We start from the raw sequence: 27,843 nt of genomic DNA on the forward strand, positions 1-27,843 counted from the left end.
ATTCAGACACGGCAAGCACATCAGAGTTGGCGGAGTGTGCTAAAGCAGTAAGTAAAACAAACTTAGGAGGAGACTTCTGATGTAAACACGCGTGAAACCAAGGCTTTTTCAGTTACAGAAGTCAACAAATGAGAGTGCCTGGGGACACGCAGGGCCTGGGTTAACCTCCACATCACCCGAAGAACAGAGGATGTGTAGGATGAGGGTACGGCTAAAGGCTATCAAAACTGGTTGTCTAGCGCGTTGGGGACAGAGAATAAAATGAGAAGATTTCTGGGCGTGGTAGAATAGATTCAGTGATCTCTTGATGTGGTTTAGGCATTGTTGTGGACTTAACATCAAACTTAGTTGTTTTCTATTTTTTTAAAGTGTGATTTATAGAGTGAAAATCAGAAAAAAACAGGGAACACGGAAACATGGAAAAACAAAACAAAGAAAACATAATTTTGGAAAAAAACTAAACGGAATCTGGCTAAAAATGTAAACAGATTTTATAGGGCCCAACATGGCCCAGTGATTCACTGGCCCGGGCCGTGGAGTTGGAAGCGTCAAACTATTTTGCCACACCAGGTAAACTCTGGGACAAATCCCAAAATGGAAATTCGACATTGGTCTGGACCCAAATCAGGGTAGGTCCGCCAAGGCCATGGCCCAGTTAGTATTTTGGGCCAGGTCTTGGAGATGGAAACACGAAAGGTAGCATTGGTCGGCTAAACACTGGAGTCAAATGTGACAATGGAAATGTGCCAATATGAGCCCCTAAACACAACTTTGCAATACTTAATCACTTTTGTTAGCCAATTTGTGTGGTAGTTGGGGCATAAGAACTGAGCAGTGTCAGGGTTAAATACCAGAACAGATATAAGTACTGGTTCAGGAAAGCACAGGTGATAGCTGGGAACTGTTTACTTGAATCACATTTCCTTATGTTTGTTCTGGTATTTAACCCTGAAGCTGCTCCCTACTAATGTCCCATCTGCTAAACAGAGATTGTATGGGACAATTCAAGAATAACTTTAGAAAAGGGTCAAGTCTAGAAAAAGTCATGCGCTCTGTTTGTATTGAGATCAGATGATTCATTTCGGAGAAATTTAGCAGAATGTCGGCAAAGTTTAATCTTGTTCCATCTTCCACTGCACTTCCTCTCATCATCACATTTGGTAGAATGGAAGCCCTTAATGGACTTCTCAGGTTTTTCTCCAATCTAGGTTTCCCCTTCACCTGTTGCCAGGCTGAGGGGAAGTGGGACTCTTCAGGCTTCAATGGCTTACATGGCACCTTCCTCTTAACACCTCACAAAGCAACTGTTCTGATTATGCAGAGGTTGTTGACACTTCTCTTTCTAAGTCCTAAGAATCACCCTGGGTGATGCAAACACAATTACCAAAAATATAACTAGTGCTTAAAAGAAAAACTGGAGTGCAGTGCTGCTTTGGAAAAACCCTAGGCCTAACAAAGTGAATTTCAAAGACACGTGTAGTGACATTGCAGAAAAAACACATACCGTGTCTGAAATGCATTGTCACGATGATGGAGGAGTCATTAGAATTCACATGATAATGCATGGTAAATACAGTGATGATAATGGCAGGATATACTACACTATGATTTGTATCAGGAGTAGGCTGGCCAGCACAGAATACCTAAAGTATACACCCATGACCTGAAAGACTGCATTCTTGGCAGTTGAAACAAATCAGCCTATACATATTTGCTCCCAAGTTTCGGTAAAGGGGTTGTGAAGGAGTGGCCTTCACTAGACAGACATTCATTTTAAAGCATTTATTCCAAGTATTTATAGACCAAGTTGTGTTTGTGTAGGTCATTATTTAATCCAGTCATTTACCAAACTCCCCACCCACTGGACTCAATGTGACATTCATGGTTTGCCAGTTCTACAAACAAAATGTATACAAAGTACTGTAGAATAAAGTAATAATCAAATCACCTATTAAAATAAATCGTATTAAGTGGGCCTTTTCCTTGTGAGAGTTAAGAGTATAGAAAGTATATTCCATGGAGAAGCCATCTAACATAAATACAATACGCTCAAAGTCTTCAAATGAACTCTTTACAAAAGTGTGCATCCACAGTTGCTCTGTTGTGTCACCCTGTGTTAAAAGAAGAGACGTGTCAAACCTGTGATGGAAGAGCTCATCCAGGTGTCCCTCTAGTGTTGGGTTGGTCCCCCTCAGTCCTCTCATCACCTGCACTGCCCACACAAAGTACTCCTGAACACGCTCTGCCATCCAACCTGGCAACCACAATACACAATAAGATATGGGGGGGGGTAGATAAAGATATGGACAGTCAGACAACCAGAGAGGGAAGCAAGCAAGTGAAGAGAAGCAAAGAGCCAGATAGAGAGAGAGATAAAGTAAGAGGTGTCAGTTTATTGTGTAGTATGACATTCTATGCCATTTGGCTGCAGTTCAGTTGGTTGGATCAAGATGGCTGAATAAAGACAGAGACAGACACATAAAGATAGACAGACAGATGAAGAGCACACAAGGGAGAGGGAGAGAAACAAGAGAGAGAGAGAGAAAGAGAGAAACAATCAGGGTGTCCCCCACGTGGCCAATGGCCCACCACTTGGCCGCAGCCATCCTATTTCCCAAGTAAAAATACCCTTTGAATGACCAAAACATCACCCATAATATTTGTTCACTATTAAAATGCTCGGAATTGGTCAGGAAAGGTGAACTCGGCATTTAGGATTTGGGCAGCAGATCAGCCAAATGATGGCCTCAATGAGAACTGTGTCATTGTATGGCAAGGCAAATGGTATGATAAGGCGTGGAGTGATAAAAACATATATTCTGCTAAAAGGAGAAGCTGATCCTGGTTCAGGAGATGAAGACGTGGGAGGAGGCTCTGAAGTACTGCAGGGATCACTACACCGACCTCCCCAGCCTGCTCTCTAAGACTGAACATCTCCAGGCCCAGAGCAAGATGGAGGGTGCCCAGACCGACCATGTGTGGACGGGTCTGATCTTCCTGGCCAGAGAATGACTGTGGGTGAACGGGGACCACCTGAAGTACCAGGCCTGGTCTGGCGGGGAGCTGCCCCACTGCCTCGCCCAATACCTCCACTGTGTGACCCTGACCAGAGATGAAGAGCACTGGGGAACCAGGAACTGTGAGGAGAGGAGGAACTTCCTCTGCTACAGAGCGTGAGCCCCAGAGGACAGATATGTTACTGTAGTAGATATGATCATCTATGGATGTTCTCTACTTATTACTAGTTAACGCTGAGATTGATTATTCACTCTATTTACGTGTTGGAGAATATTAACCTATTGGGTGTGTGTTTTCTACAATTGTCTATTATTACTGTATCTATAGATGTTGTGGTTATAATAGTGTGTGACTAGTGAGTTTTGATTTACATTTCATTGAGTTGGGAATTAAAATAGTGTTTTTAGACATGTCATTCGATTTAGGTGGAGGAAAAAAATAAACAAGAAATCACAAAATTCCTTCAGGTTGATGACTTTTTGCATATCCAATCAGTTTTCCACTCAATCATGTTCTGAATGAAAAACATAGATTTTTATTTTATTTATTTTATTACATGGAAACAAAATTGAATCAACCAATTTGTGTACAGTGGGAAGTCACCTAGCTCACATTATGTTTCATAATTATATAACATGATAAAAGAGTAAGAATGCTAAGATGCTGCTGTATGCTAGTTACTAGCATCTTGTTGGTACATGTAAACTCCACGTTAAGGCCTTCTTCAGCCTGTAGGCCCAAGTCTGTGTATCATTACTATTAGCTCAGACAGTAATAGTAGATATGAACGTACATATCATGTATTGTATATCATGTCATGAAACCGACTGTTTGTATGAAATAAACAATTGACATAGACAATATTCCTTCTCATTTTTATTGGTGCACCTACAGTGCCTTCTGGAAGTATTCATACCCCTTGACTTTCCAAATGTTGTTGTGTTGCAGCCTGAATTTAAAATGGATGAAGATAAGATTTGTCACCGGCCTACACACAATACAATACCCAATAATGTCAGAGTGGAATGATGTTTTTTACATTTTTACTAATTCATTAAAAACGAAAAGCTGAAATGTCTTGAGTCAATAAGTATACAAGCCCCTTGTTATAGCAAGCCTAAATAAGTTCAGGAGTATGTACACTACCGTTCAAAAGTTTAGGGTTACTTAGAAATGTCCTTGTTTTTGAAAGAAATGCACATTTTTTGTCCATTAAAATAACATCAAATTGATCAGAAATACAGTGTAGACATTGTTAATGTTGAAACTGACTATTGTAGCTGGAAACGGCTGATAGAGGCCCATTATCAGCAACCATCACTCCTGTGTTCCAATGGCACATTGTGTTAGCTAATCCAAGTTTATAATTTAAAAAGGCTAATTGATCATTAGAAAACCTTTTTGCAATTATGTTAGCACAGCTGAAAACTGTTGTTCTGATTAAAGGGGCAATAAAACTGGCCTTCTTTGGACTAGTTGAGTATCTGGAGATCCAGCATTTGTGGGTTCGATTACAGGCTCAAAATGGCCAGAAACAAAGACCTTTCTTCTGAAACTCGTCAGTCGATTCTTGTTCTCAGAAATTAAGGCTATTCCATGCGAGAAATTGCCAAGAACCTGAAGATCTCATTCAACGCTGTTTACTACTCCCTTCACAGAACAGCGCAAACTGGCTCTAACCAGAATAGAAAGAAGAGTGGGGGGACCCGGTGCACAACTGAGCAAGAGGAAAGTACATTAGAGTGTCTAGTTTGAGAAACAGACGCCTCACAAGTCCACAACTGGCAGCTTCATTAAATAGTACCCTCAAAACACCAGTCTCAACGTCAACAGTGAAGAGGCGACTCCGGGATGCTGGCCTTCTGTGCTTAACAAGTAACATAATAAGTTGCATGGACTCACTATGTGTACAATAATAGTGTTTAACATGGTTTTTGAATGACTATCTCAACTCTGTACCTCACACATACAATTATCTGTAAGGTCCCATCATGTTATGGGAATGCTTGTAATTGTTAAGGACTGGGGAGTTTCTCCAGGATAAAAAATAATAAACAGAATGCAGCGACCACAGGCAAAATTCTAGAGGAAAACCTGGTTCAGTCTGCTTTCCACCAGACACTGGGAGATGAATTCACCTTTCAACAGGACAATAACCTAAAACACAAAGCCAAATATACACTGGAGTTGCTTACCAAGAAGACAGTGAATATTCCTCAGTGGCCGATCTACAGTTTTTACTTAAATCTACTTGAAAATCTATGGCAAGTCCTGAAAATGTTTGTCTAGCAATGATCAACAACCAATTTGAAAGAGCTTAAAGAATTTGTAAAAGAATAATGGGAAAATGTTGCACAATCCAGGTGTGGAAAGCTCTTAGAGATTTACCCAGAAAGCCTCACAACTGTAATCGCTTCCAAAGGGGATTGAGCCTTACCAGCTCCCTACTGTGAATCACAACGTTAGACAAAATACATCACATAATACATGAAAATTGTTGTATAGTAATGACCAACAACCAGAGCGTGAAACATTTAAAAAATAATAATGGGCAAATGTTGCACAATCCAGGTGTGGAAAGCTATCAGAGACTTACCCAGAAAGACTCACAGCTGTCTTCGCTGCCAAAGGTGCTTCTACAAAGTATTGACTCAGGGGTGTGAATACTAAACTGGCAAACATGTTTTCACTTTGTCATTATAGGGTATTATGTGTTGATGGGTGAGACAATGTATTTAATCTCCTTTGAGTTCAGGCTGTAGCACAACAAAATGTGGAATAAGTCAAGGGGTATGAATACTTTCTGGCACAGTAGCAACAGATATGTCAAGGAAATAAATAGCAGAACATTTCGTTGAGAGAGCACACATTCTCGCTGATAACCTGTCATGTGCCATGAAATATGATATGCCTGAAATAATTAAAATAGTATTTACACGATTTATGGTTACAAAAAGATGTAATCCAAAATCCACCTGAAGGAAACATAGAACTGACAATAACTGAACATCTTTTACAATTAGTAGTCAACCTGTGATGATATTATTAGACCACTGTTGAATTGATAGGACATTAACATATACAACAATATTTTACATAATTCTGATGATTCCAATTGAATTGAACTCATTTCTAACCTAGAATACTCATATATCAATGTTTTTTTTGTAATGAAGTGTTAACATCCTTTCAACATTCATATTTGTCTTTATTGGATGTACTGATATAGAGAGGAATGAAAGTTTAAAGGTGCAGGTTGAGTTTTGAAACCCCGCCAAGTTGGGCAATGTGTGGTCCGACATCGGCAGCACTACCACATGAGCAGACTCTGGCACAAATATCAATGCTTTTACTGTGCCCCTATCCAGGGATGAGCAGTGGTGGAAAAAGTACCCAATTGTCATGCTTGAGTAAATGTAAAGATACCATAATAGAAAATGACCCAGTAGTCACCTAGTAAAATACTACTTGAGAAAAAGTCTAAAAGTATTTGGTTTTAAATATACTTAAGTATCAAAAGTAAATGCAATTGCAAACATGTACTTCAGTAGCAAAAGTATAAATTATTTCAAATTCCTTATATTAAGCAAACCAGGTGGCACAATTGTTCATGTTCATAAAATGTTGTATGTTTATGGGGAAATGTATGGAGTAAAAAGTACATTCTTTTCTTGAGGAATCTAGTAAAGTAAAAGTAGTCAAAAATGGACAATGGACAATGTTCCCTCTACAGGGGCGCAGATGCATATCTCTTCCAGGACTGCCGTGCAGAAGAAATGCCAGGCTGTGCAGAGACACAAGATTGAAAGTTCTCCCCATTAGTTTGCACTATATACAGTGTCTCTGTATATAGCATATACATCTTGGTGGGGCAACCTAAACATTTTTTTTTGTTGATGCATTGCCAGCAAAGCCACAACACTAAACAATACATTAATTGCACTATAACGGCGACAAGAGGTGCCCAAAAACATTCCGATCCTACTTAAAGCTGTCGCAACAGCAGGGTCATTGGCCACGGAAATTACGTCAAATCACGTTATATGTACAGCAGCTTTGATTGGACTGATCATATCAACATCTTACTTCATGAATCAAGTCTACTGGAAAATCATTTTTAGTCCTTGTCATAGGAAGAGATATAATGAAGAGAAAATATAGATAAAAACGTATCAGTGCTCATCGGCCATTGGACATAAACATTACACAAGCTGGAAATCGCAAAATCAACAATGAGTTGTTTGGAAGGAATCGGTGACAGTGGCTAACTGCAAGCATTGCAACTGGGAAGTCAGCACAATGGAGTGAATCCTTACCACCGCTGCACCTGGCTATCAGCGGAGCCTTGTCTGGCAGCGAAACAATTCATTCAGCCTCATTTACTGCCTTTTAAAAAACATACCTGATATGGCTGACCATATCACCCTGGCATATTACATCATTTATGCAGCAGCATATAAGACATTTTTGGACTCACATTGTTGTGCGCGGCGGTCCTTCTTTGGCAAATGTTGTCATCAAAGAAAAACATTTACAATTCCAAGTTGTATGACCGTTCAAAACGTATTTTCCCAGTCTGACTTCCCAGTTGCAATGCTTGTGGTTATCCACTGTCACGGATTCCTTCCAAACAACTCATTGTTGAATTTGAATTTCCAACTTGTTGTGTAATGTTTATGTCCAATGGCCGATGAGAACCGATACGTTTTATCTATATTTTTTCTTCATTATTTTGCGATTGGAGGCCGAGCAGTTGCCATACCAGGCAGTGATGCAACCAGTCACGATGCTCTCGATTGAGCAGCTATGGAACCTTTTGAGGATCTGAAGACCCATGTCAAATCTTTTCAGTCTCCTGAGGGGGAATAGGTTTTGTTGTGCCCTCTTCACGACTGTCTTGGGGTGCTTGGATAAAGTTAGTTTGTTGGTAATGTGGACATCAAGGTACTTGAAAATCTCAACCTGCTCCACTGCAGCCCCGTCGATGGGAATGGGGGAGTGCTCGGTCCACTTTTTCCTGTAGTCCACAATCATCTCCTTTATCTTGATCACTTTGAGGGAGACGTTGTTGTCCTGGCACCACATGGCCAGGTCTCTGACCTCCTCCCTATAGGCTGTCTCGTCACTGTCTGTGATCAGGCCTACCGCTGTTGTGCCACCGGCAAACTTAATGATGGTGTTGGAGTCGTGCCTGGCAGTACAGTTATGAGTGAACAGGAACTACAGGAAAGGACTGAGCACGCACCCCTGAGGGGCTCCAGTATTGAGGAGCAACGTTGTGGATTTGTTGTTACCTACCCTTACCACCTGGGGGCGGACCATCAGGAAGTCCAGAATTCAGTTGCAAAGGGAGGTGTTTAGTCTCAGGGTCCTTAGCTTATTGATGAGCTTTGAGGACACTATGGTGTTGAACGTAGTGAATGAATAGCATTCTCACGTAGGTTTTCCTTTTGTCCAGGTGGGAAAGGGCAGTGTGGAGTGCAATAGAGATTGCATCATCTGTGGATCTGTTGGGGTGTTATGCAAATCCGAGTAGATCGAAGTGTCTGGGATAATGGTGTTGATGTGAGCCATGACCACCCTTTCAAAGCACTTCATGGCTACAGACGTGAGTGATACAGGTCACTAGTCATTTAGGCAGGTTACCTTATTGTTCTTGGGCACAGGCACTATGGTGGTCTGCTTAAAACATGTTGGTATTACAGACTCGGACAGAGAGAAGTTGAAAAAGTCAGTGAGGACACTTGCCATTTATTCAGCACATGCTCGCAGTACACGTCCTGGTAATCCGTCTGGCCCAGCGGCCTTGTGAATGTTGACCTGTTTAAAGGTCTTACTCACATCGGCTATGGAGAGCGTGATCACACAGTCTTCCTGAACAGCTGGTGCTCTCATATATGTTTGAGTGTTATTTGCCTCGAAGCGAGCATCGAAGTAGTTTAGCTCGTCTGATAGGCTCGTGTTACTGGGCAGCTCTCGGCTGTGCTTCCCTTTGTAAGTCTGTAATGGTTTGCAAGCCCTGCCACATTCGACGAGCGTCAGAGCTGGTGTAGTACGATTCAATCTTTGTTCTGTATTGATGCTTTGCCGGTTTGATGGTTCATCGGAGGGCATAGCGGGATTTCTTATAAGCTTCCGGGTTAGAGTCCTGCTCCTTGAAAGCGGCAACTCTAGCCTTTAGCTCAGTGCGGATGTTGCCTGTAATCCATGGCTTCTGATTGGGGTACGTACTGTCACTGTGGGGAAGACGTCATCAATGCACTCATTGATGATGCCAATGAATGATGTGGTGTACTCCTCAATACCATCGGAGGAATCCCGGAACATATTCCAGTCTGTGCTAGCAAAACAGTCTTATAGCTTAGCATCTGCTTCATCTGACCACTTTTTTAATGATCTAGTCACTGGTGCTTCCTGCTTTAATTTTTAGCTTGTAAGCAGGAATCAGAAGAAAATAATTATGGTCAGATTTGCCAAATGGAGTGCGAGTGTGTGGAGTAATGGTGGTCCAGAGTGTTTTCCCCTCTGGTTGCACATTTAACATGCTGATTGAAATTTGGTAAAATGGACTTAAGTTTCCCTGCATTAATGTCCCCAGCTAATAGGAACGCCTCCTCTGGGTGAGCGTTTTCTTGTTTGCTTATGGCGGAATACAGCTCATTCAATGCTGTCTTAGTGCCAGCAGCGTTGTATTTTGAGACAGTTTTGAACATGCAAATAAGCCAATAGGCAGAGGGATAGCCTATATTGTCTAATTCTCTGTAGGGATGGTGCCAGGTTTCCTACAGACGTGACGCTTGGCATTCAGTCCAAAGAGTTCGATCTTAGTTTCATCAGACCAGAGAATCTTGCTTCTCATGGTCTGAGAGTCTTTTAGGTGCTTTTGGTAATCAAGCAGGCTGTCATGTGCCTTTTACTGAGGAGTGGCTTCCGTCTAGCCACTCTACCATAATTACCTGATTGGTGGAGTGCTGCAGAGATGGTTGTCCTGCTGGAAGGTTCTCTCATCTCCACAGAGGAACTCTGGAGCTCTGTCAGAGTGACCATCAGGTTCTTGGTCACCTCCTTGACCAAGGCCCTTCCCCCACGATTGCTCAATTTGGCCGGGCAGCCAGCTCTAGGAATAATCTTGGTGGTTCCAAACTTCTTCCATTTAAGAATGATGGAGGCCACTGTGTTCTTGGGGACCTTCAATTTTGCAGGAATGTTTTGGTACCCTTCCCCATATCTGTGCCTTGACCCAATCCTGTCTTCGATCTCATGTCTTGGTTTTTACTCTGACATGCACTGTCAACTGTGGGACCTTATATGGACAGGTGTGTGCCTTTCCAAATCATGTCCAATCAATTGAATTTACCACAGGTGGACTCCAATCAAGTTGGAGAAATATCTCAAGGATGACCTATGGAATACTTATGTAAATCAATTAGTTCTGTTTTTACATTTGTTATAAATTAGAAAAAACAGTTTCTGCATTGTCATTATGGGGTATTGTGTGTAGATTGATTAGGGAAAAACATTTTTTAAATCGGTTTTAAATTAAGGCTGTAACATCATAAAATGTGGAAAAAGTCAAGGGGTCTGAATACTTTCCGAACACACTGTATATCCTCTCACAGGTTCAGAAGTCCAGCACTGCACTTATTTTCTGCTTCTTTAACTACATTTGTTTTAGTCTTCATCCTGAAATTCAAGAGCACTGTTTGATTGACATGGGTGTTTGTGGTGGAGGGAAAAATATACTGTTTGTAAATGTATAATTACAACCTATGGAATTTAGTAGATGAATGCCCGGTTTAGGGGATATTGTACACCATTGGCTTCGTGTTAAGAATATCATCTTTGGTCCAGCCCGTTATTTTACACAGATTCCATTCCACGGTGCTTGTGGTTGTTACAATGACTATTACTGGACACAACTGTCAGATGAAACCGATTCATTTACTATTATTATTATTATTACGTTTATTTGATGGCCCCGAGGCTGGAATCAGATATATTGTATCAGATATAGTTATCTAAGTTCATTTGGAGTATATCAGTAACCAAACTACAACAACAACAAAGCGATACACTTCCCAGACAACAGGTTTCCCAGATCACTGTCTGTCTCGCCGTCACCCTCCTTCCGTACCTTCCTCCCCCCTCTGTCTCTCTCCCTCCTTCCTTACCTTCTTCCCCTCTGTCTCTCTCTCCCTCCTTCCTCCCCCTCTGTCTCTCTCTCCCTCCTTCCTCCCCCTCTGTCTGTCTCCCCCTCCTTCCGTACCTTCCTCCCCCCTCTGTCTCTCTCCCTCCTTCCTTACCTTCTTCCCCTCTGTCTCTCTCCCTCCTTCCTCCCCCTCTGTCTCTCTCCCTCCTTCCTTACCTTCTTCCCCTCTGTCTCTCTCTCCCTCCTTCCTCCCTCCTCTGTCTCGCCGTCCCCCTCCTTCCGTACCTTCCTCCCCCTCTGTCTCTCTCCCTCCTTCCTTACCTTCTTCCCCTCTGTCTCTCTCTCCCTCCTTCCTCCCCCTCTGTCTGTCTCCCCCTCCTTCTGTACCTTCCTCCCCCTCTGTCTCTCTCCCTCCTTCCTTACCTTCTTCCCCTCTGTCTCTCTCTCCCTTCTTTCTTCCCGCCTCTGTCTCTCTCTTCCTCCCCCCTCTGTCTGTCTGTCTCTCCCTCCTTCCTTACCTTCCTCCCCTCTGTCTCTCTCCCTCATTCCTCGCCCCTTTGTCTCTCTCCCTCTTTCCTCCCCCTCCCTTCTTCCCCTCTGTCTCTCTCCTCCTTCCTTACTTCCCCCTCTGTCTGTCCTTCTCCTTATATTCCTCCCCTCTGTCTGTCTGTCTCTCCCTCCTTCCTCCCCCTCTGTCTCTCTTCCCCCTTCTGTCTGTCTCTCCCTCCTTTCCTCTATATTCCTCCCCTTTCCCCCCTCCGTCTCTCTCTCCCTCTCTTTCTCTGTCTCTCCCTCCATCCTCCCCCTCTGTCTCTCTCCCTCCTTCCTTACCTTCCTCCCCTTCTGTTTCTCTCCCCCTCTGTCTCTCTCTCCCTCCTTCTTTCCCCCTCTGTCTCTCCCTCCTTCCTCCCCCTTCTGTTTCTCTCCCCTCTGTCTCTCCTTCCTTACCTTCCTCCCCCTCTGTCTCTCCCTCCTTTTCCCCCTCTGTCTCTCCCTCCTTCCTCCCCCTCTGTTTCTCTCCCCTCTGTCCCCCACTTTGTGATTTGATTTGCAGTTATTGTCAATTCTATTTTTCCTTCAAGTGCATTTTGGATTCAATCCTCTTGTAACCATAAACCATGTAAATAGTTAATATTTTCACTATTTCAGACATATATTTCATGGTACATGCCAGGTTATCAATGAGAAGTTGTGATCTTTCAATGAGATATTATTATTATTATTATTATTATTTCTAGGTGCACCAATAAAAATGAGAAGGAAGGTCTTATCTTTGTCTAAGTTAATGATTTATTTCATACCAACAGTTGGTTTCCTTACATGATATACAATACATGATGTGTATGTTCTTATCTGCTGTTACTGTTTTTCATTCTGATGGGGATGAATCAAAGAGGAAAACTGATTGGATTTGCAGTCATCAACCTGAAGGAATTCCGTGATTTCTTGTCTATATTTTTTTACCCTACCTAAATAGAATGACATGGTAAAAAAATAAGTTAATTACCAACTCAATTAAATGTTATCAAAACTAGACATTGAACTGACATCTGTGCCCAGTGTTATCTGTGCCCAGTGTTATCTGTGCCCAGTGTTATGGTCTTTGTACACACAAAGCACCCACTATCATAACCACGGTATCTACAGGTACAAAAATAGTAGACTATTGTAGAAAACACACACCAAAAAATATGTCTTATTGTCACATACACCAGATAGCTGCAGGAAATGTGTCGTTTTACAGGGTCAGCCATAGTAGTAATATCTCTCTTCTCTGGGGCTCACGCTCTGTAGCAGAGGAAGTTCCTCCTCTCCTTACAGTTCCTGGTTCCCCAGTGCTCTTCATCTCTGGTCAGGGTCCCACAGTGGAGGTATTGGGTGGGGCAGTGGGGCAGCTCCCCGCCAGACCAGGCCTGGTACTTCAGGTGGTCCCCGTTCACCCACAGCCATTCTCTGGCCAGGAAGATCAGACCCGTCCACACATGGTCGGTCTGGGCACCCTCCATCTTGCTCTGGGCCTGGAGATGTTCAGTCTTAGAGAGCAGGCTGGGGAGGTCGGTGTAGTGATCCCTGCAGTACTTCAGAGCCTCCTCCCATGTCTTCATCTCCTGAACCAGGATCAGCTTCTCCTTGTAGCATAAGAAGGGGCGTGTCCGGGAGCAACGCGAATCCATCCATCTCACATCCCACTGTACCATGACACAGTCCTCAATGCCACCAGCATTGTTTGGCTCTCCTGACTTCCAAAACCTAAATGCCGAGTTCTCTCCTCCTGACCATGTCCATCCTGTTGGGTCGTTAGCATCTCTGTGCAAACCAATCCAGGTCCAATCACCCCTTGAAATGGGAAGGAGCTGATCTACTTCTTCCTGGTTGCTGATGAAGGCCAGGTCAGTGTAGTGCTCACGACAGTACCGCTGAGCCTCTGACCAGGTCTTCTCTTCAGACACATAGTGATATTCTCTGAGTTTACCAGAGGCCACTGCACACAGAGCAGTGATGAGGAGACCAGTGAAGCTACTCTTCCTCTGCATGATGCCCCAGTGCTCAGTAGGTGTGGAACGGAGCTGACCCTGCTGCTGCTGCTGATATTATGAACCTGCTGCTACTCTACTGTCCCCCTCTCATGTGTCCACACAGCCCACCAATCAGAGTGCCTCCTTAATCTTGCCAACCAATCCATGGCTCTTCCTCATAGGCTTTCTGATTGGCCACATCCTCTTTCCTCTCCTTCTCTAAACGAATTGGAGGACAGCGTCAGAGGGGAGAGACTTTAAGAGTGGATGTGAGGATTCAGGGTAAAGTAGAGTAAGGGCCCTGTACACACATTGCCTAAAAAGGAACACAGCAGTCAAATAACGGCTACATCTTTTAAGGAAATTCTATCCAGGAGCTTCAGAAAATCTCACGGTCCAAAGGACACCAACAAACTTTAACCAAAGTTGACATGTAAATCCCTCCAACAGAGAATCAGTAGTGAGTTCAGAGAACTGAATATTCTTGACCATATTTGATGCTACATATTTAACCAGGGCTGTAGTGGTGCCTGGAGAAGTGGGTATACTCTTATTTTGCCAAAGGGCTCGTCCGGCGAAGGAAAGGCGCCATGTGTGGAAATATTATATGAGAAACAGTGACATACACTATGAATGACCTAAAATCCCATATTGGTCTTTCACAGTCAGACCAACCCATGCTGTACTGTGCAGTAGGCTAATAGTAGGCCTACTACTGAAACAGATAAATGAGGCTGCCAACTGAGTCACAAATTCACAGGTTTCAGATTTTTCCCCATTTCTGTAAGGTTTTAGTTCTGTTACACTTTGTCTTCCAGAAAACAACGTAATTGTATTATCTAAGTCCATAACAATGCTTAAACCACATCAGGAGATCACATTTGAGGTTTGAGTGTAGTTACCGTTTAATTCTAATGTGCAGGCACTTAGCACTGTTGATTGGTTAGAGGTGTTTCTGTAGACCATGAGATGGATTCGGCTATTTCAGCCACACCCGTTGCTGACAGGTGTATAAAATCTCCCTAGACAAACATTGGCAGTAGAATGGCCTTATTGAAGAGCTCAGTGACTTTCAACGTGGCACCGTCATAGGATGCCATCTTTCCAACAAGTCACATTTCCGCCCTGCTAGATAGAGCTGCCCCGGTCAACTGTAAGTGCTGTTATTGTGAAGTGGAAATGTCTAAGAGCAACAACGGCTCAGCCGCGAAGTGGTAGGCTACACAAGCTCACAGAACAGGACCACCGAGTGCTGAAGCACGTAACGTGTAAACATGGTCTCCTCGGTTGCAACACTCACTGCCTAGTTCCACATTGCCTCTGGAAGCAACGTCAGCACAAGAACTGATTGTTGTGAGCTTCACCGAAAGGTTGTTGGATCGAATCCCTGAGCTGACAAGGTAAAAATGTGTAATTCTGCCCCTGTGCAAGGGAGTTAACCAACTGTTCCCTAGGAGCCGAAGATGTGGATGTCAATTAAGGCAGCCCTCTGCACCTCTCTGATTCAGGGGGGTTGGGTTAAATGCGGAAGATATATTTCAGTTGTAGACCTGACTAGGTATCCCCCTTTCCGTTCATGAAATTGGTTTCCATGGCCAGGCAGCCGCACACAAGCCTAAGATCACCATGCGCAATGCCAAGCATTGGCTAGAGATGTGTAAAGCTTGCCGCCATTGGACTCTGGGGCAGTGGAAATGAGTTTACCATCTGATGGATGAATCTGCATTTGACAGATGACATTAGAACACTACCTGCCCAAATGGATAGTGCGAACTGTAAAGTTTTGTCAAGGAGGAATAATGGGGATATTTTTCATGGCTCGGGCTAGGCCCCCTTGGTTCCAGTGAAGGGAAATCTTAACGGTACAGCATACAATGAAATTCTATACGGTTCTGTGCCTCCCCCCAAAAGGAATTTCATTAACTTACACTAGACTTTTCCCCCCTTACTAGCTCTGACCTTATCTATGAAAAATCGACTTAGTGTGACATGTAGTTCTCCGACCTAGCTATAGTATCTTAAGACAAATGCAATAACTAAGTCACTCTGGATAAGAGGGTCTGCTAAATGACTCAAATGTAAAATAAAATAAATGGTGTAATTCACATTTTTTATTGAGGGGATAAATATGACATTTATTTTCACGACCCCATCTTTGATTGTCAGTATTAATGATACAAAAGGCAACTGATGCAATGTAGGTGATAAAACAACAAATATCAGAATTCAGATGAATCCTGCAAACTATGATTTACAAAAGTAACTGTGCTGGAAATGTTTAACATTTGTGCTTTTCCAATAACTAATTTCTGTGTTCTATTCGTGTGCTTCTCTAATAACCGTTTATGTTCATGCAAGTGACTGAACGAATCCTCACTATCAGTAGCTGCAGTACGCCCAGACCTTTGTTTTGAGAACAAAAGTTCTGTTTCAAGGTCTCGGCTTAGAGAGAAGCCTTGAGGTATTGGTCGGTCACATGTATGAAACAAAACGGCAATGATGAATTAATTATGCAAATATAACATGTCTGTGTATAGCCATATATAAGACAACAGTTGGGACTGCTCCAGCAGAGTTCCTGATTGACATGTGTTCTATAGTGCATTGATTTGGAACCTCTCCAGCCCGCTGATAATAAAGGATCATTCATTTAAGATTGACTTAAGTGTCCCTGGTGGTCATGTCCATTACATGGTGGTGAATTTCCACAACAGCCTTTCATCTTCACAAAATTATGCATATCATTGCTTTATTCAATATGAGAAAACTCAAGGTGACATTGATGGTGTCGCAGTTCTACAGACAATGTACGCAAATGACTGTAGAATGAATTAATAATAAATTACCCATAAAAAATAAATCCTTATGAGAGCTAAGAGTTTATTCGATGGAGAAGGCTCCTGTTATGAAGACAATATGCTCAAATCTTTTCACATGAACTCTTTACAAAAGTGTGCATCAAGAGTTGCTCTGTTGTGCCACCCTGTATCAGAAGTAGAAAGGTATCAAAGCTCAACCCCCCTCTGCTTGAAGAGCTCCTCTAGTTGTCTCTCCAGTGCTGGGTTGGTCCCCTCAGTCCTCTCACTACCTGGGCTGCCCACACAAAGTACTCCTGAACACGATCTGCCGACCAACCTGGCAACCACAACACAGATTTAAATATAAGATATAGGACAGGGGTAAAGAGAGGGACAGTCAGACAACGAAAGGGAAGTAAGTAAAGAGAAGCAATGAGCCAGAGAGAGAATTAGAAAATAAAGATCAGTTTCCCCAGTTCAGAGAAATTGGTCATTGAGGTTGTTAGGTTTATGTCCCATCCTGCATCCTGATTCACCAGCTTCTAACCACTAGATGGTGCTGCTCTTGCTATTTTATTTTTATTTTTTAAGAATCAGTCACTCACATTTGTGGTACAAATCCAATGCAAGTCAATGGTACCTATATTAGCATTTTCACACAATATATATATATATATATATATATATATATATATATATATTAGATACTTTAGGATTTGGACATGACGCGTGAAAATGCTAATAAAGATACCATTTGCATGCATTGGATGTGCCAAAAATGCTAAAAAGTTAGCATTTGAAATGGTGGATAACAAAACCAAAGCATGGATTGTTGTCATACCTTGTCCATCGACTGCTTAGTCATTTAAGTTTACTTCTGACAACATTTACCATCCCGCAGTAGCGGCCATGATTTAGCAGCAGATGCATATAGCTGTCATGTCTCAAAATCAATATCCATCTTACCTCTATATTGTTTTACATCCTGTGGATTTGAGAAGATGACTAGATCAACAGAAAAGTGAGCTTGTCAGGTAATGATCTCCTACACAGCTTCTAGCCTAGTTAACGCAACGCTGTGCAATGTTCCTTATTTTCACCACTTTCTCTCTGGCCTCCATTGACTTAGTCACACAGATTTTGGCCAACCTACAAGGGTAAAAACTCCAATAACCTTTGAACAGTGAAATGGGGTTTATACGATAGTGAAATGGGGTTTGAACCATTGGTTCTCTCATAGGATAACCAACACAATTAACATATTTTACAGAGGGTCCAAAAATGTGCTTTTTTGATTGGACACCCTACAATCAATCACCTGTAGGTGTGCAGCGGTTCAGGTCCCTCAGGTTGTACAGTTTGTCAGCCAGTTTGACCAGTTTGGCCTGGTGGCTGGCGTGAGGTGCATGCTCCACCTGCTGACGTTTCCTCTCATGCTTGGGTAGCGCCTTATCATCTGTTACTTCCTGAACAATTCGAGCCACCGTTTGCCCAAAGATGGCCTGTAGTTCTCCTATGCTGGTGTCAGTGTCCTCCACTGTGTCATGGAGCAAAGCTGCCTGAGGACAGTTGGAAAACATAAATATCAGTCATGACCTTCCTGTTAATAACACAAACTCATAACACAAATGTTGAATGTTTTCATGAGCTTAACATTGCCCATTGACTCGTCTATACTTAATAATATAATTTCATTACGATTTAAAATATTGCCCTCCGGGAACAAGTATGCAAGAAAGTATTGAGTTTGTCTGATACGTAAAACACTTACTTGCAAAACTTCAATGTCTGTGATCCCACCTTCATGGCTTAGGATCCTTGCCACACCTGCAAAATGATAAACACGGCAAATGTAAATGCAGATATCCATGCACTGAAGTCCGAGCAGTGAGAGAGTTATTGCTAAGGGCCTCTCTCAATAATGGACTAGAGGCTAACGTTACTCCTTATCGTCCAAGGACCTTGCATGTTTAGAGGCAAATTGGCCATTGCAGCCAAAACCGCTAAATACTCAATTACAGTAAACTTCTAGAAACAAACGTTTATATCAAATAATTTCCCAAATGCAAAATATACACTTACTGTACACTGTTAACAGATGCAGCTGACAGCATATTTCAGTGACAACAGATGCAGACAGCTAATTAGCACATGAACGCCTCTGTCTTCAGTAAACAAGCGCTGTACCATGGAGATAAGACTGTGGGCACACTTACCCTAAAAGTGTGTAGTGCTTTTACCTTTTGTGTTAATAAAAAAAAAAAACGTCTAGCTAATATGAAATATATGTTCCTTGTGTTTCCAAAACCGTACCGCAAAAGATGTTTTAACGTTCAGAACAAGCGTCGGGACTCTTAATTAACAAAACTTGCCCGGTCAGAAGATGCTAGCTATCATCAATAGGCGCTAATGGTAGCTAGTTAACGTCTATGAATGGCATAAGGACTTAACTAGCTAGCATCTGTTAAAGATTATAAAAACAACAACTGTACCTATTGGGTGGTTGATATATGGCGTTTGTTCAGCGTCTTTACGTCGTTGATTGCGGTGCTTTTCAGCAGCAAAGTTGACAGTCTCCAACAGAATGACCGCTTCTGAACTCATGCTGTAAAAGTCGTTTCTCACACTACAGACGGAACATTATTACCAACGTTTGGTCGCAGATCTCACCCGTCATTTGTGCGTCAGTGCCTTCTTTTTAAATGTCCGTAGTCAGACAAAGTCTCGCAACATTCCATCCGCTTCAACAGAAGCAAGGATAACATATTGCATTGGGATAAATTGTGTGCATCCTCGCGAAACAATATAAATACGAATGAGCCTTACCTTTATATATATATTTTAGCAGTATTCCTTTCTAGGGAGTTTTTCCAAGCCACCGTGCCTCTACACCTGCATTGCTTGCTGTTTGTGGTTTTAGGCTGTGTTTCTGTATAGCACTTTGAGATATCAGCTGATGTAAGAAGAGCTTTATAAATTGATTTGATTTGATTCATAATAGAGCGTAAATCAATACTTAGTCCTAATGTCCATGTGTTCATTAGAGACAAGAACGTTTTTGCATGAAGTCCCCATTATGAGCAGGGGTTTGTTTGAATGTCATGATCAGGGGCTGGATTTGTCTAGGAAGCAGAGACTTGTGGACATGTGGATGAACGGGTAGGCTACCCCCAGTAGTACATACCAGGCCTGGACCGGGGAAAGCTGCCCCGCCCACCACCTCCGCTGTGTGACCTTGATCAGAGAGGTAGAGCACTGGCGAACAAGGGACTGTCAGGAGAGAAGGAACTTTATCTGCTGCGTAAAGTGATTTGGTAAGTCATCATTTGAGACCCAATCATTGATCCAAATCAGGAAAAATCTATGCCAAAATGTTGTAATAGGGTTATGATTCTAAAAATATTGGGGTTTTTTTTTTTTTGGGGGGGGTGATTATTGTCAGAAAGAAGTTGCAAAAATGTAATAGTTTGCCAAAAACAAGGATCAACTTGATCAGTGTTTTGGCATCAAAACATGCATTTTAGACATATTTTTAATGTGTGTTTTCCTATGTAAGGAGGACATCTAAATTGTTTTTAGTAGTATTTTGTTTGACCTTTCTGGCTACATTTGAAAAGATAACCAAATACTTCCTTTACCTACCCTGCCTTTCTAAGGTCTTGAACGCCAAGGTAACTAACAGATTACCGACCATTTCGAATCCCACTGTACCTTCTCCGCTATGCAATCTGGTTTCTGAGCTGGTCATGGGTGCACCTCAGCCACGCTCAAGGTCCTAAACGATATCATAACCGCCATCGATAAGAGACATTACTGTGCAGCCGACTCTGTCAATCACAACATTCTCATTAGCAGGCTCAACAGCCTTGGTTTCTCAAATGATTGCCTCACCTGGTTCACCAACTACTTCTCTGATAGAGTTCAGTATGTCAAATCGGTGGGCCTGTTGTCCGGACCTCTGGCAGTTTCTATGGGGTGCCATAGGGTTCAATTCTCGGGCCGACTCTCTTCTCTGTATACATCAATGATGTCGCTCTTGCTGCTGGTGATTCTCTGATCCACCTCTACGCAGACGACACCATTCTGTATACCTCTGGCCCTTCTTTGGACCCTGTGTTAATTAACCTCCAAATGAGCTTTAATGCCATACAACTATCCTTCCGTGGCCTCCAACTGCTCTTAAATGCAAGTAAAACTAAATGCATGCTCTTCAACCAATCGCTGCCTGTGTAACAGTATAGACTTTACGCCCGTCCCCTCGCCCCGACCTGGGCGCGAACCAGGGACGCTCTGCACACGTCAACAGTAACCCACGAAGCATCGTTACCCATCGCTCCACAAAAGCAGAGCAAGGGGAACCACTACTTCAAGGTCTCAGAGCAAGTGACGTCACCGATTGAAACGCCACTAGCGCGCACCACCGCTAACTAGCTAGCCATTTCACATCGGCTACACTTGCACCTGCCCGCCCGTCCAGCATCACTACTCTGGACGGTTCTGACTTAGAATATGTGGACAACTACAAATACCTAGGTGTCTGGTTAGGCTGTAAACTCTCCTTCCAGACTCACATTAAACATCTCCAATCCAAAATTAAATCTAGAATCGGCTTCCTATTTCGCAACAAAGCATCCTTCACTCATGCTGCCAAACATACCCTCGTACAACTGACGATCCTACCGATCCTCGACTTCGGCGATGTCATTTACAAAATAGCCTCCAACACTCTACTCAACAAATTGGATTCAGTCTACCACAGTGCCATTCGTTTTGTCACCAAAGCCCCATATACTACCCACCACTGCGACCTGTATGCACTCGTTGGCTGGCCCTCGCTTCATACTCGTCACCAAACCCACTGGCTCCAAGTCATCTACATGTTTTTGCAAGGTAAAGCCTCGCCTTATCTCAGTTCACTGGTCACCATAGCAGCACCCACCTGTAGCACGCACTCCAGCAGGTATATCTCACTGGTCACCCCCAAAGCCAATTCTTCCTTCGGCCGCCTCTCCTTCCAGTTCTCTGCTGCCAATGACTGGAACAAACTGCAAAAATCACTAAACCTGGAGACTCTTACCTCCCTCACTAGCTTTAAGCACCAGCTGTCAGAGCAGCTCACAGATCACTGCACCTGTACATAGCTCATCTGTAAATAGCCCATACTGTATTTATTTATCTTGCTCCTTTGCGCCCCAGTATCTCTACTTGCACATTCATCTTCTGCACATTCTACCATTCCAGTGTTTAATTGACATGTTGTAATTACTTCGCCACCAAGGCCTCTCTTATCCTACCTCATTTGCACATGCTGTATATAGATTTTCGATTATTGATTGTATGTTTGTTTATTCCACGTGTAACTCTGTATTGTTGTATGTGTCAAAATGCTTTGCTTTATCTTGGCCAGGTCACAGTTGCAAATGAGAACTTGTTCTCAACTAGCCTACCTGGTTAAATAAAGGTGTTCTCAACTAGCCTACCTGGTTAAATAAAGGTGTTCTCAACTAGCCTACCTGGTTAAATAAAGGTGTTCTCAACTAGCCTACCTGGTTAAATAAAGGTGTTCTCAACTAGCCTACCTGGTTAAATAAAGGTGTTCTCAACTAGCCTACCTGGTTAAATAAAGGTGTTCTCAACTAGCCTACCTGGTTAAATAAAGGTGAAAAAAAAAATATATATATATATATAAAAAATAAACCATAAAATTCATGGGCATCAATGGCAGTTTGTAGCAGTAATACTCGTAGTAATACATTACATTTACATTACATTTAAGTCATTTAGCAGACGCTCTTATCCAGAGCGACTTACAAATTGGTGCATTCACCTTATGACATCCAGTGGAACAGTCACTTTACAATAGTGCATCTAAATCTTAAAGGGGGGGGGGTGAGAGGGATTAGAAGTTAGTCAAACATTTGAATCAGTAATGTTGCTCTAATATTATAAATTACTTTACACCTGCCTTCTGTTACCTATATCCTCTCACAGGTTCTATCAAAAGTCCAGCACTGCACCAGCAAAACACTCCAACACTAGCACAGACTGGAATATGTTCTGGGATTCATCCAATGGCATTGAGGAGTATACCACTTCAGTCATCTGCTTCATCAATAAGTGTATCGACGACAACGTCGTCACCACAGTGACCGTACGTACAGGGCCTTGCAAAAGTATTCATCCCCCTTGGTGTTTTTCCTATTTTGTTGGATTACAACCTGTAATTTAAATGGATTTTTATTTGGATTTCATATAATGGACATACACAAAGTAGTCCAAATTGGTGAAGTGAAATTTAAAAAATAACTTGTTTAAAACAATTCTAAAAAATGTAAAACGTAAAAGTGGTGGATGCATATATATTCACCCCCTTTGATATACCTGTATTAACTGCACCTGTTTGAACTCGTTACCTGTATAAAAGACACCTGTCCACACACTGAATCAAACAGACTCCAACTTCTCCACAATGGCCAAGACCAGAGAGCTGTGTAAGGACATCAGGGATAAAATTGTAGACCTGCACAAGGCTGGGATGGGCTACAGGACAATAGGCAAGCAGCTTGGTGAGCAGGCAACAACTGTTGGCAAAATTATTAGAAAATGGAAGAAATTCAAGATGAAGGTCAATCACCCTCGGCCTGGGGCTCCATGCAAGATCTCACCTCGTGGGGCATCAATGATCATGAGGAAGATGAGGGATCTGCCCAGAACTACATGGCAGGACCTGGTCAATGACCTGAAGAGAGCTGGGATCACAGTCTCAAAGAAAACCATTAGTAACACACTACGCCATCGTGGATTAAAATCCGCACGCAAGGTCCCCCTGCTCAAGCCAGCGCATGTCCAGGCCCGTCTGAAGTTTGCCAATGACCATTCTAGATGATCCAGAGGAGGAATGGGAGCAGGTCATGTGGTCTGATGAGACAAAAACAGAGCTTTTTGGTCTGAACTCCACTCGCCGTGTTTGGAGGAAGAAGAACACCATCCCAACCGTGAAGCATGGAGGTGGAAACATCAATCTTTGGGGGTGCTTTACTGCAAAGGGGACAGGACGACTGCACCATATTGAGGGGAGGATGGATGGATGGATGGATGGATGGGGCCATGTATCGCGAGATCTTGGCCAACAACCTCCTTCCCTCAGTAAGAGCATTGAAGATGGGTCGTGGCTGGGTCTTCCAGCATGACAACGACCCAAAACACACAGCCAGGGCAACTAAGGAGTGACTCCGTAAGAGGCATCTCAAGGTCCTGGAGTGGCCTAGCCAGTCTCCAGACCTGAACCCAATAGAACATCTTTGGAGGGAGCTGAAAGTCCATATTGCCCAGCGACAGTCCCGAAACCTGAAGGATCTGGAGAAGGTCTGTATGGAGGAGTGGGCCAAAATCCCTGCTGCAGTGTGTGCAAACCTGGTCAAGAACTACAGGAAATGTATAATCTCTGTAATTGCAAACAAAGGTTTCTGTACCAAATATTAAGTTATGCTTTTCTGATGTATCAAATACTTATGTCATGCAATAAAATGCAAATTAATTACTTAAAAATCATACAATGTGTTTTTCTTCACAGTTGAAGTGTACCTATGATAAAAATGACAGACCTCTACATGCTTTGTAAGTAGGAAAACCTGCAAAATCGGCAGTGTATCAAATACTTGTTCTCCCCACTGTATATATTTTCGTTCAGTGTGTCATCTTGATCGCTGTTGAAAAGTTTGTTTCTTTTGTAGAATTGTCCTTCTCTCTCTCTCTGCCGTGGTCAGAATGAATACTTCAGAGTAACATTCAGCGATGGTGTTATAGAATAGATGTTTCGGCGGTTGTCGTTCTTGCCCTTCAATGATACCGAATTCCTAGCTGCAGACTAGTAATTAATATTAAAGACTTGTTCTTATTCTGTGGGTATCTATAGTCTAAGAGTTTAACCATGTGGGATGGTTAAAAGATTCAGCAGTCTGGTCTCAACCTTGGCCCTCTCGTTATCGAGGTAAGCTGGTCTGCAACCTTTGTCCTCTCGTAATTGAGAGAAACATGGTGTCACGCCCTGGTCGAAGTATTTTGTGTTTATCTTCATGTATTGGGTCAGGCCAGGGTGTGGCATGGGGTTTTTGTATTGTGGTGTGTTTTGTCTTGGGGTTTTGGTGTGTATGTATTGGGATTGTAGCTAGTGGGGTGATCTAGCAAAGCCTATGGCTGTCTGGAGTGGTTCTCAATCAGAGACAGGTGTTTATTGTTGTCTCTGATTGGGAACCATATTTAGGCAGCCATATTCTTTGAGTTTGTTGTGGGTGATTGTCCTTAGTGTCCTTGTTCCTGTCTGTGTTAGTTTTCACTAGTATAGGCGGTTTCGGTTTTCGTTACGTTCTTTGTTTTGTAGTGTTTGTGTTTTAGATTCGTGTTACGTTTTTTGTTCATTAAACATGGATCGCAATCTACACGCTGCAGTTTGGTCCGACTCTCCTTCACCACACCTAGAAAACCGTTACACATGGTTTGTTGAGAAATTCTCAAAGTGGGTTTTTTATTCGGGAGTTGCAGAAAAGGCTGTCTCATGACGCCAGGTCCGAACTGGGCTCATGGGCGGTCCTCTGATTTAGTTAAACTCAAAAGGGAATTGGAGTTTCCTTCATTAAACAGTCCAAAATCACATCACACAATTTTACAAACAGTATCATCTTCACTCATTCATCTTATACAACAATTAGATGTAAACCTCATATCTGAGGCTATTATATAAACAACGTTATGGTAATGTGGCTGGATTGTCTCCCATGAGCCCCACAAAATTGCACCAAACGGACCAGTTCGTAGCTGGATTCTTCACCGATCTTTTATACCTTCTCCGGAACATAAATGTTGTTCGGACCTCAAGTTCTGTGAGGTGGAAGAAATTCCTTTGTTCTCTTCTATGAAAACTCTACTCTGTTTCTATACTGTGGCCATGAGGAGATCATCTCCTCCAGGAATTTATGACCTCTCTAACCACAGCAGCCTAGTTGTAGGAGACAGAGAGGGGGATGGTGCTCGCTGTACCCAAAGAGGGCAACGTCATGACAGCGTTAACTAGTAATAAGTAGAGAGCATACATAGATGATCATATCTACTACAGTAATATCTCTCACCTCTGGGGCTCACGCTCTGGAGCAGAGGAAGTTCCTCCTCTCCTCACAGTTCCTGGTTCCCCAGTGCTCTTCATCTCTGGTCAGGGTCCCACCATGGAGGTATTAGGCGGGGCAGTGGGGCAGCTCCCCGCCGGACCAGGCCTGGTACTCCAGGTGGTCCCCGTTCACCAACAGCCATTGTCTGGCCAGGAAGATCAGACCCGTCCACACATGGTCGGTCTGGGCACCCTCCATCTTGCTCTGAGCCTGGAGATGTTCAGTCTTAGAGAGCAGGCTGGGGAGGTCTGTGTAGTGATCCCTGCAGTACTCCAGAGCCTCCTCCCATCTCTTCATCTCAGGGTCACGGAGGAGAGAGGACGGAGGAGAGAGGGTGCAGGACTGACTTTTGTCCAAATGAGAAAAGGTCCCACCACACCATCAGAGTGCCTTGTTACATCAAATCAAATCAAATTTATTTATATAGCCCTTCGTACATCAGCTGATATCTCAAAGTGCTGTACAGAAACCCAGTCTAAAACCCCAAACAGCAAGCAATGCAGGTGTAGAAGCACGGTGGCTAGGAAAAACTCCCTAGAAAGGCCAAAACCTAGGAAGAAATCTAGAGAGGAACCAGGCTATGTGGGGTGGCCAGTCCTCTTCTGGCTGTGCCGGGTGGAGATTATAACAGAACATGGCCAAGATGTTCAAATGTTCATAAATGACCAGCATGGTCGAATAATAATAAGGCAGAACAGTTGAAACTGGAGCAGCAGCACGGTCAGGTGGACTGGGGACAGCAAGGAGTCATCATGTCAGGTAGTCCTGGGGCATGGTCCTTACATCACCTGTACTCTCAGGTTACCAATTAGACTGCTTATTTTTTTCTACTGGGCTCTTTCTTAATTGTCTGTCCTTGATTCCTCACATTCTCTTACCTCGTATCCTTCTCAAAACCCCCTGAGGACAACCTTAGATCTTCTCCTCCAATGGTTTTGAGCAGAAGGAGAAGAAAAGGGATGTGAGGATTCAGGGAAAGAAAATATAGTAAGGGCCCTGTTCACACACTACCTAAAAACGAACATCTCAGTCAAATAACTCCTGCATTTTCTAAGCAAACTACCCAGGAGCTTCGGAAAATCTCACGGTCCAAAGAACCAGAATAAACTTTAACCAAAGCTGACATGTAAATCCCTCCAACAGAGAATCAGTAGAGAGAGAGTTCATCTTCTTGACCATATGCCCTAACACATTTGTAACGTCAAATGTCAGTGTGGAATATAGTAACATACGTGTAAAATAGCATATGATGTCATCATAAATGTTTTGCAAGTTCTACCTGCATGTACGATTGTCAAAATAGGACAAAACTTTAGATTGATATACACGTTTAATTTCTTCCTACAATAACAAAACTGAAATAGAATGCCCTATGTTAATATAAGTGACTTGTATAGAATCTGTTTGTGATTAACTATGTCGGTGAAGCAATAAGATAAATAATACATTTCTTTCGTTACACTCTTAGATAAAAGGCTACCCTGTCTCTGACAGAGACTCTCCTAACTCAACATGTGCACACACACAATACCAACTACACACTACTCTTACCTAAACAGGAAGACTGCAGTCAAATCACTTGTGTATCTTCTAAGTAAACTCTACCCAAAATGATGGAAAATGTCAGATGGAGAAGGACAGTAACCAAAGCTTGCATGCAAATATTTATTTGGGCTTATCCAAGAAACCTTAATTTCAGCTTAAAAATAGAAATAAACTCAGCAAAAAAGAAACATTCCTTTTTCAGGACCCTGTCTTTCAAAGAGAAGTAGTAAAAATCCAAATAACTTCACAGATCTTCATTGTAAAGGGTTTAAACACTGTTTCCATTGCTTGTTCAATGAACCATAAACAATTAATGAACCTGTGGAACGGTCGTTAATAAGACACTAACAGCTTACAGATGGTAGGCAATTAAAGTCACAGTTATGAAAACTTAGGACACTAAAGAGGCCTTTCTAACGACTCTGAAAAACACCAAAATAAAGATGCCCAGGGTCCCTGCTCATCTGTGTGAACGTGCCTTAGGCATGCTGCAAGGAGGCATGAGGACTACAGATGTGGCCAGGGCAATAAATTGCAAAGTCTGTACTGTGAGACGCTTAAGACAGCGCTACAGGGAGACAGGAGGAACAGCTGCTCGTCCTCGCAGTGGCAGACCACGTGTAACAACAACTGCACATGATCGGTACATCAAATCA

General features: G+C 42.8%; 1 pseudogene; it reads right to left on the minus strand.

Moving 5' to 3' along the window:
- Window positions 1-15,779: 15,779 nt before the first annotated feature.
- On the minus strand, window positions 15,780-19,173 carry LOC124017834 (annotated as a pseudogene).
- Window positions 19,174-27,843: the final 8,670 nt, after the last annotated feature.

This window comes from Oncorhynchus gorbuscha, unplaced genomic scaffold, assembly GCF_021184085.1.
Source record: "Oncorhynchus gorbuscha isolate QuinsamMale2020 ecotype Even-year unplaced genomic scaffold, OgorEven_v1.0 Un_scaffold_333, whole genome shotgun sequence".
Classification (NCBI taxonomy): Eukaryota; Metazoa; Chordata; class Actinopteri; order Salmoniformes; family Salmonidae; genus Oncorhynchus; species Oncorhynchus gorbuscha.